The following is a 10,881-nucleotide window of genomic DNA, read 5'->3' on the forward strand; positions in this document are numbered from 1 at the left end:
TAGCTGAGAACTTCCCTAATCTGGAGAATGAAACAAACATTCATGTCCTAGAGGCAGAGAGGACCCTTCCCAAGATCAAGGAAACAGAACAACACCCTGACATGTAATAGTAAAACTCACAAATCTTAGAACTAAGGAAACCATCTTAAGGGCAGTCAGGGGGAAGAAATTCCTTATATACAGAAGGAGGAACATCAAAATAACATCAGACCTATCCACAGAGACCTGGCAAGCCAGAAAGGGCTGGCAAGACATATTCAGGGTAGTAATGAGAAGAACACGCAACCAAGAATACTTTATCTGGCAAGGCTGTCATTTAGAATGGATGGAGAGATGCAGAGCTTTCACGACCGGCAGAAACTGAAAGAATATGTGACCACTAAGCCAGCTCTGCAAGAAATATTAAGGGGGGGTTCTATAAAAGATGAAAGATCCCAAGAGTGATATAGAACATAAATTTACAGAGACAATCTATAGAAACAAGGACTTCACAGGTAACATGATGACAATAAATTCATATCTTTCAATAATCATTCTCAAAGCAAACGGCCTAAATGCTCCCATAATACGGAACCCTCTTACACTGTTGGTGGGAATGCAAGTTGGTGGGAATGCAATCCAGTCACTGGAAAACAGTGTGGAGTTTCCTCAAAAAATTAAAAATAGAGCTACCTTATGACCCAGTAATTGCATTACTGGGTATTTACCCCAAAGACACATATGTAGTGAAAAGAAGGGCCATATGCACCCCAATGTTTATAGCAGCAATGTCTGCAATAGCCAAACTGTGGAAAGAGCTGAGATATCCTTCAATAGATGAATGGATAAAGAAGATGTGGTCCATATACACAGTGGAATATTACTCAGCCACCAGAAAGAATGAATACCCAACTTTTGCGTCAACATGGATGGGACTGTAGGAGATTATGCTAAGTGAAATAAGTCAAACAGAGAAAGTCAATTATCATATGGTTTCACTTATTTGTGGAACATAAGGAATAGCATGGAGGACATTAGGAGAAGGAAGGGAAAAATGAAGGGGGGTAATCGGAGGGGGAGTTGAACCATGAGAGACTATGGGGACCCCAGGAAACAAACTGAGGGTTTTAGAGGGGAGAGGTGTGGGGGGATGGGTTGGCTCAGTGATGGGTATTAAGGAGTGCATGGAGCATTGGGTGGTATATGAAAACAATGAATCCTGGAACACTACATCAAAAACTAATAATGTGCTGTATGGTGATTAACATAACATAGTAAAAATAAATTTAAAAAATTAAAAAACATAAAGTGCTTTCTTTTTCATTCTTTCCAGATATAATAAAATTTTAGTTTTACTTCCTATTTAAGCCAAAGGTCATATAGGAAAATCATTAATTATTTCAAAGAGGATAATATTTTACCATTACATTTTTTTGTTTTTCTATCGGATGATTTTCAGAGTATGGCAATTATGATAAAAAATTTTATTGAATGCTCACTTTGGCAGGACATATACTAAAATTTGAATGATAAAGAAAAGATTAGCATGACCCCTGCACAAAGATGACAGTCAAAATTGTGCAGTGTTCTGTATTTTTTTAACAACATGAGAAACAAGTGATGGCGAGTTTGCAGAGAAAGGGGAAATCTCTTGCACTTTTGGTGGGAATGCAAACTGGTGCAGCCACTATGGAAAACAGTATGGAGGTTCCTGAAAAAGTAAAAAATAGAACTACCTTACAATCCAGCAATTGTACTATTAGGTCTTTACCCAAAGGATACAAAAATGCAGATTCGAAGGGGTACATGAACCCCAATGTTTATAGCAGCATTATCAATAATAGCCAAACTATGGAAAAAGCACAAATGTACATTGACTGATGAATGGATAAAAAAGAGGTGGTATATATATATACAATGGAATATACCCAGCCATCAAAAGGAGTGAAATCTTGCCATTTGCAATCATATAGAGCTAGAGTGTATTATGCTAAGCAAAATAAGTCAGTCAGAGAAAGATAAATACCTTAAGAAATAAAATAGATTACCATATGAGAAGGGGAAAAAAAAAGGGAAACAAACCATAAGAGACTCTTAATGATAGAAAACAACCTGAGGATTGATGGAGGAGAGGCGGTCAGGGGATAGGCTAAATGGGTGATGGGTATTAAGGATGGCACTTGCGTTGAGCACTGGTGTTAAATATAACTAATGAATCACTAAATTCTACTCCTGAAACCAATATTACACTATATGTTAACTAACTAGAATTTAAATAAAAATTTGAAAAGAAAAAAAATTTATTGAAGTCTTATTTGTATCCAAATATGTATTTGATTTTTATAAATTTCTATTGAATGTAACAAAATATTCTCTTTTCCCTAAATATGAGATTCAACACACCAATTAAATGAAGTTAATCAAATATATTATTAAATTTCTCTATGTCCTTCTTAATATTTTGTCTACTTGATCTGCCTGATTCTAAAAAATATGTGAAAATATGCCATCTTTTTTTATTTTTTACTTATTCTCTTGACTCACCATTAGTTTTTGCTTTATTTCTTTAACTTTTGTGTTGTTTGATATCTACAGAGTTATGATTGTTTTTCCTGCTTCATAAATCATACCTTTTATTATTATGTAATATCTCTTTTTGCTACATAGGGATTTTAATTTTAAAGCTAATTTTAGTCTAATATTGCCCTTCCTGCTTTGTTTTTATTTATATTTGGCTAGTCATATGTCTATCCCTTTATTTCCAAACTTAGCTATTCACTTTAACTGTGTTTCTTATTAAATAATTTCTTATTTAAATAATAAATGGCTTGAATTTGCTTTTTACTCCAGTCTAATATTCTCTGATCTTTATTGGGAGAATTCAGTCTTTTATGTTTGCATAATGGTATACTTGATTTTATTCAATACTCTGTACTTCATTATTTATTTAAATTTTTTATTTTTCTCATGTTTATTTGAATAACTTTATTAATTGCTTCTTCCTCCTTATTACCTAAGAATTTCTAGTATAATTTTATCTTTCATAAATGGTCACCTTCCTTTTCCTCATACCCATAATTATACCCACATTTATTTAATATTATATGAAAACAAGATCATAACTGTTTCCCTAATTAAGGCTCTTCCTCTAACCCCATCTGGACACCATATGAGACTTCTGGAATGTTTTTGTTTTACTCCTCTTTCTCCCATCCAAACTTCTTCTCAAATAATTTAATACTTTTAGTTTCACATGATTATTAGAACTTTTCTAGCAGTATCCCTTTTTTATTTTAAAAACTCTTTTTAATCCCTCAATGTACAAATTCCCAGAGTGCCTATCATTATTCAGTTATATTTAATCATAAATCTATTACCAAATTCTTTTCTCATCAACTTTACCTCTTCTTCCATTTCAACTATCATGAGGTTCAGATTTATTATCCTCTGGTTTGAGTCCTTGTTTCCTCAGATGGGGTATATGTTTGATGTTATCTCTGCAAATAACATTCTTATAGGCTTTTAAGGAATAATATCTTGTCACATATCCAGTCCTTTACTGTAAAGCATCTGTAGATATTATTCCACAATCTTGTAGCTTTGGAATTGCATGAATTCATGACCAATCTGATTCCTTTGTCTCTGTATATTACTTGTGTCTGTCTGGATGTATTAAATATTTATTTGTCTTCATCACTGGAGTCCAGTAACTTGATAGGGACACATCTCGGTTTAAGTACTATCTCAAATGTCTGATCTAGAACTTGATGAGCTGTTTAAATCTTCCGGCCCAGGTCTTCAACTCAGGGAAACTTTCTTCAATCATGTGTTCAATCATTGTCCTTTCCATTTGTCTCATCCATTTTTTCTCATAAATCTATTTTCCAAAATATACATATTTCCCCCCATATTTCTGTAGCATTTTTGTTTTTCTTTTCCATTCTATAACTTAACATATTCTTCCACCTGATCTTCCAAGGCACCAATTTGGGCATCTATAATGCTGACTTTCTCTTTCACTTCATCTATTCAATTTTCAAATTAAAAAAGGCATGTAGTTTTAGTGCCAGGAATTACACTGAGTGCTATATTCAGATCTCTTTACATATTCTTCTCCTTTTAGATCTAACTTTAAAAGAAGCAGTTCTATTTCTTTAACAGTTTTTTCTGATTTTTTTCTTTGTTTATTCTACTCTCTGACTTATATGCCCTTTTACCAAATGTCATTTCTGTATTTGCTCATTTGGCCACTTTATGTGGGAGTGCTCCTGAAAGTTCTGGAAGGTACAGCCATCCTGCCTGATGACTCATTGTACATACAGCTGACTGTGCATTTCTCCTGTCTCAGTGCTCAAAGGCAGAGCTTCTCTGCTCTTATTGTCAGAGGTAGAGATGAGTAAAACCCAGCTGTTCACCTCTTCACATCCTTAGGGTCAGGGAAACCCTGAAGTTCAGAGAGCTGAAATGGACTTTCTTTCTAGGAAGGGCTGTTTTCTGATCCTTGCTTTGGGCGTTTGTACTGAGCCCTAGAATGCTGACCCAAAGGGGAGGGAGTATGAAAACAGGTTTTGGCTCACCCCTGCCTATTGGCCTGCAAGAAGTGCCTGAGCTGGAGTCAGAGCCCTGAATGGAAGGATGTGGGATGCCTCAAGCCACCATTCTCCCAGAGTTCTCTCTAATTTTCTCTTTTAGGGCAGTAATTTTGAAAGTTTGTCAACTTAAAGATATTACTAGTCCTTCCTTCACTACTAATCGATAATGAAAGTTTGGACTAGTCACCTACATCTTTGGGCCTCTGAGTGCCCATTATTGAAATAATTAGTCTTCTTTGAGTCTAAGACAGCCTCCTCCTTCCAGTGTGTTAGTTGGCTCAATTGTGTAAGTGCCATATATTCAAGTGAGAATTGCCAGTCCCTGTATCAACTCTGAGTAAGAAAATTATTTTGGAGTAAAACTTGGCAAAACAAGATCTTGAGCTGCCAACAAATTATTCTGCAAGATTTCAAAACATTAAGTTTTTGCATTCATTCTCAAAGTCAAGCCAATTTTGCTTAAAGGAACACTATTGTTTGAGTTGAAAAAAAATCAAACCTAAATTGTGGTTATGCATCTGGCATTTCTAATATAAGTATGAAAGCAATATATTTGCCTGTTTTTTGCTAAATCACACAGACTGCAAAAAATATATACACATATGGGATTTCTTTCCACATTCAGAAAGTTAAATTCAAATTCCAACTGTGGAGACTTGTTCCTGAGAAGTATGAGGGACAAATGCCTAAGAATTTTTACAGTACTACTTTTGTAGAGATAGCTTGTCCCTTTTTCTTTTCAGCTTTACCCTTTATTTTTTATTGCTCCTTTTAGGTTATATTTATTTAACAAAATTCAGTTATTGAAGAAGTTACAAACCTAAATACCAGGTGCACCCTCTAAATGCTCATATAGAGCGTTTTAGTAATCTCTTTGACTCCTGTATGCTCTCTTTGCCTGAAGTGTTCTTCCTGTCTCCTTCCTGTTCCTATAATTCAAAGGTATAATGGCATTTCAGTCTCCAGTATTCTTTTGATTCCAGCAGCCATGGATGTGGGGCTAGGGGTTTGGAAACTTAGAAACCTCACATACAGAATTATAGATGAATCAATTCTACTAGCCACTTTAGAGCCCCTTGTATTTATTATAGTTATATGTGTAAACTTTTATTCTCCTCTCCTAGATTATAAGCAGCTTGAGGGTGGGATCTGTGTCTCTGTCATCTGTGATCTCCTAAAGGAATAGGATTAGTCCCCCATACAATAGATGTTTATTAGTTTGCATCAAAGTGATTTGAGTTACTAAATGTTTTTTCTACTTAATCTCTTGTTTATTTTTAATTATATACTTGAGCATACATGAACTAAGATTAAATTCCCCCAACCCAATTAAAGTTAGTTGAACAAAGCTCCATTTCCATGATTCCCACTTAGAAGATATAATGCCAGAATCCAAAGATAGTGGTAGGTAGAAGCCACTCTTCCACAAATGCACTTTAAAAATGCATACCATCACTTCCAGTATTACTTCATTACTGGGTGTTCACAAACAAGCATTAACCTTTCTCTGCTGAAAAGTGGGAAACTATACTAAAAGTCAAAGAATCAAGCCAAATTGTATGATGATTTTCCTTGATCTGGAATGTACAAGCATTTCTTGATTCAAAGTTTTGGGGATTCCTTTTCTTTCTTTCTCTTTCTTTCTTTCTTTCTTTCTTTCTTTCTTTCTTTCTTTCTTTCTTTCTTTCTTTCTTTCTTTCTCTTTCTTTCTTTCTTTCTTTCTTTCTTTCTTTCTTTCTTTCTTTCTTTCTTTCTTTCTTTCTTTCTTTCTTTCTTTCTTTCTTCTTTCTTCTCTTCTTTCCTCATTCCTTATCTCCTGATGTCCTAGACTGTAGTTTAAGTGATGGATACATTGGAATCAATTGTATGCACTTTATTCCTGCTCTTGCTTCTGAGCAATTGTGCTGGAGAGGCAAATAAAGGATTAGAGGGTAACTCTCTGGGGGCAGCAGAAATACACATCAATCTGCTGCCACTGCAGGGTAATATGGATGATGTAAAGCCTGGGCAGCCAAAGATCACAGCATATTGTTCTTCTGGAAGAAAGGGGCCATCTTGAGGAAAAGTAACAATAACAACAATTTTGTTCTCATCCTTAGCTGTCCCGCAGCCTCTCACTCCTGAACCCACTGCACACACACACAATATGCATGTGCACACACAGACACAGAAACAGAGCAAAATATGGGATCTTAAGAATTACAATAAGCTGTTGATTATCAGATTGCTGTAAAATGGCAACTTATACCGTTTCATCATGGCCAGACTAGAATAGGTTTGGCAAGAAAGGCTTTGTTCTTAATTTCAGGAGGTTGGCTTTCTGCAAAATCCCCTGCCTCTTTTATTCTTGCTGTTTGCTGTTGCAGAAGAGATTTCCTCCTAGCTTTTTCCCTGTGTGGCTCACAGCAATTATGGAGGATTCACTGGGTCTGTTACCAGCAGGAATGTTAGCCAAATTAGTGAGTGAGAACTCTGGAAAAAGAATTTCCTGGGGATTTTCAGAAGTGGTCTTTGGATTTGTTTTGTTTTTATTGTTGTTCTTCTTGAGGAAAGAAAAAAGCAGCAGCCCCTGGAAAAGATGGGGAGGTGAAGGCCTGCCCCTCTTTTCTCTTCCCCTCACCTGACTTTGGAGCATATGAAAGATCAGTGCTGAGAGTGTGAAGAAGTGGGGAGAACACTGCTGGTGTCCCAGTAATTGTGGAAACAAAACACATGTGAATTTTCTGGAGAGGTCTGAAAACTGGAGCATGGGTCCCATTGAGCTAAGGTGGAAAAAGGAGAGGAAACCTACGGGACAAGACGTTTCCTTGTCTGTTAGGCATCATGAATTAAGCAGAGGACATTTAACTAATTTGTGTTTTGTTTATTTTGTTTCATTTTGTAGGTATATATATGTATTTGGTTTGGGGTTTCAGCTTCTACATATTCTCTTCAGACATAGCATTTTTTAGCTTGTTTTCTAAACACCAAAAGCTATAAAAGCTGCTTAAAAGCATAAACATTAGAGGTGAAAGACCTGGGTTTAAATCACAAGTCTGCCATTTACTAGCTGTTTGACCACTGGTCCTGGAGTCACAAATAGCTGATTTCAGTCCTGACTCAGCCACTTACTAGTTGAGTGACCCTAGGCAAGTTGCTTAAACTTCCTAAGCATGAATTTCCTCATGTGTAAATTGGAGATAACAATAGTACCTAATAATAGGATTGTGTAAGGATTTAATTAAATAATGCATGTGCACTTATAGAACTTTCAGAACTGAGACATATAAAATAAATGTTCAGTAAACATTAACATTTTAAAACTTATTCTATGAGCTTAACTATGCATAAATGACTGGGGAGAAAATTTGCTGTCTATTATAGTATTTATTCTGAGTGACACTTGATTGTTGCTATGTCAAGTGAAGTGCGACACCTCACTTCTCCATGCCCTAAAGCACATGCATGTGCAAACACACACACACACACACACACACACACATACCCCATAAATTTGAACCTTTATAGCAGAGATGCAAATACATGGATTACACCTGTAAGTAACAGGCAATGGTGGTAATTTCAGTTATTGAACCTAAGCTGAATCAAAACTATTTCCTAAAATTCTAATCTAGAATAATAAACATTGCCATAGATGCCTTCCTTCACCAAGCATTTGTACCTGAAGAAGTCAAATGTACTGTTCTCATCTTTTGTCAAATTTTGGCAGCCTCATACCAAACACTAATTAATAGATGACATTCGAACACCTTCATTGTGATTCTTGGAAGCCCAACTGTGTGATAATTTACCCATGTTTGAAAAAAGATAGAATAAAAGAAACCCTTTTTTTTTAAAGATTTTATTTATTTATTTGACAGAGAGAGAGATACAGTGAGAGAGGGAACACCAGCAGGGGGAGGGGGAAAGAGAGAAGCAGGCTTCCTGCGGAGCAAGGAGCCCAATGTGGGGCTCGATCTCAGGACCCTGGGATCATGACCTGAGCCGAAGGCAGATGCTTAACAACTGAGCCACCCAGGTGCCCCTAAAAGGAACTCTTGAAGACCTCTCATTGCTCAGGTGTCCTGGCAAATGTTTTGTTTTTGTTTTTGTTTTTTTTTTAAGATTTATTTATTTATTATTTGAGAGAGGGAGTGGGGAGGGGCAGAGGGAGAGAGACAATCTTCAGTCAGGCTCCCTGCTGAGCTCAGAGCCCCATGCAGGGCTTGATTTCACAGACCTGAGATCATGACCTGAGCCAAAAATCAAGAGTGGGTCGCTTAACTCACTGTGCCCCCCAGGCGCTCCCCTGGCAAACCATTTAAATTAGGTTTAAATCACTAATGGTGACATTTCTGTTCAAGCATAATGAAGTACGTCTGTATATACATGAAGCTCCAGGAGGCAAGAGCCCTCACACAACATGGAAACTTTGGTCAGGTCTTCCCAGGAAACCACACAATGCTCATGGGCCACAGGGAATACCTTTAGATTTTCACAGGTAAAACTGCTTCAGAATGGTGAACTTCTTTGCCATTCATATAATCGATTTTAGCCAATTCTTCTTGCCCTCTTTTACTCCCCAAAAGGGGCTATACTTGTAAAAGTCAGAAGTGTCTAAACAAGAGGAGGAAGACATGGTAGCATGGAGAGGGGGCATAGGATCAGAGGAGAGAGAGAATGAAAGAGAACCGGAAACCATATTGCAATGGTTTAAAACTGCTTTCTCTTAAAATGTGTCAGTGATCAAAAAGTCTCTGATTAATTTTTACAGTTCGCATTCATTTCTTGCAAATACAGCTAACAGCAGATGCTCACTGATGCCTATTTCAGGCTGGCATATGACCCCTGCTTCTTTGTTAGTATCTGATATACAAGGACAATGGCACTGAGCATAGAATTTACATGGCTAGTAAGTTTATTACCCAAAATAATGTCAGCTTTTTCACCTATGGTTGCAAGAGATCAATGAATTGCTGTGAACAATTGACAAAAGCAGAGTTTGAGTTTTAAGAGTTGTTTATAGCACACTCTATGGAAGGCATGGCTGAACTATGGACAGAGGAGGAAACATGAACTCTGAAAGAAATAACCACAAAGATGTTTTATAGTTTATTTTCATAGTAGACTCAATATTGTTCAATGGCATGCCTCGTGGAACTAAACTACTCAAGCTAACTTAGCACATATGCACTTTTTAATACATCCATACAAATATAATTCTGACAACTCAAGTGGTAGATGAGGAGACGTGCCACACAGATTTCCTTTCAAGGAGAGACTGGTTGCTCAGCTGTGGGGAGTGTGGTCAGCCAGCAGCCTCCAGCTGTCAGCTCCTTCAGGGTGAATCTCAGCTACAAAAAGCCTCCCCACCCAAGGTCAGAGCCTACACTTGGTGACTGAAGGTGTGCGTGCATGAGCATGTGCATGTGTGTGTGTGAGTGTGTGTGTGTGTGTGTGTGTGTGTGTGTGTGTGTGTGTGTGTGTTAGGGAAAGAGAGAGTATAAAGATTTAGCTATTTTGGTCCAAAATACATAGGGACATTTCTGACAAGCAGTATGTGTTCTAGATGACCCCCTTCCCCTCCCTGGCCTAGGTTGGCTCAGGCATTTGAAGCTGCATGACAGTTTGTCCTATCTCTCTGCCCAACTGTGCTTCCTCCTAACTTTCACAGGTGTTGATCCCTAATAAACTCCATGCACCCCAAACTCCATCTGCTTTTAGAGATCCTAATTTGTGCCTAGACATGGCTGCAATTTCTCACTGGAACACTGGTTTTCATTTTCTCTTCTCCAGAATCTAAAGGGCCCTTAGGGCTCTATGATACATAGCTTGAAGCCACTGCACTAAGATCAGAAGTAGAAGTAATATGGATTCCACAACTGGTGGAATTTGATATTACTTTAGTGAGGGCAGCGTGAGTCCATACAGGATTAAGTGAGGGCTGGGAAATTCATCTTCCAATTTCTTGAGGATTTATAGTAGAATATGGAGCTGGGGATGAAAATAGGGTGTGAACAACATAACCCCTGACTTTAAGAGGAGCGTAGCCTAGGAGAGGTTAAGAGACTAAGCAGACCAAATTATCTTTAGCAAAAGAAAAAAAAAAGTATAGGATTGGGGGAAACAGTGAACAGAACATAGACAGGAGACATAGTGGAGGACAGATGGGGGACAAAGAGGAGAAAGATGAATTCACACTGGCTTAGCATACAATGACATCAGATAATTCATCGGAGGACAGAGTTTTCTCTTTAGCCAATTGTCATATTAGTGTTTTGAGACTAGGTTATATTTCTAAGAAAACTCATTAAACATTGCATATAAAATG

General features: G+C 37.2%; 1 non-coding gene across 1 annotated transcript; it reads left to right on the forward strand.

The window, feature by feature from the left end:
* Positions 1–1,472: 1,472 nt before the first annotated feature.
* On the forward strand, positions 1,473–1,577 carry LOC112836298 (U6 spliceosomal RNA). The gene has a single exon (XR_003211447.1). It is a non-coding gene; the product is annotated as a U6 spliceosomal RNA (small nuclear RNA).
* Positions 1,578–10,881: the final 9,304 nt, after the last annotated feature.

This window comes from Callorhinus ursinus, unplaced genomic scaffold (genome assembly GCF_003265705.2).
Source record: "Callorhinus ursinus isolate GAN/ISIS: 27379988/994484 unplaced genomic scaffold, GSC_fseal_2.0 scaffold39, whole genome shotgun sequence".
NCBI classification, from domain to species: Eukaryota; Metazoa; Chordata; class Mammalia; order Carnivora; family Otariidae; genus Callorhinus; species Callorhinus ursinus.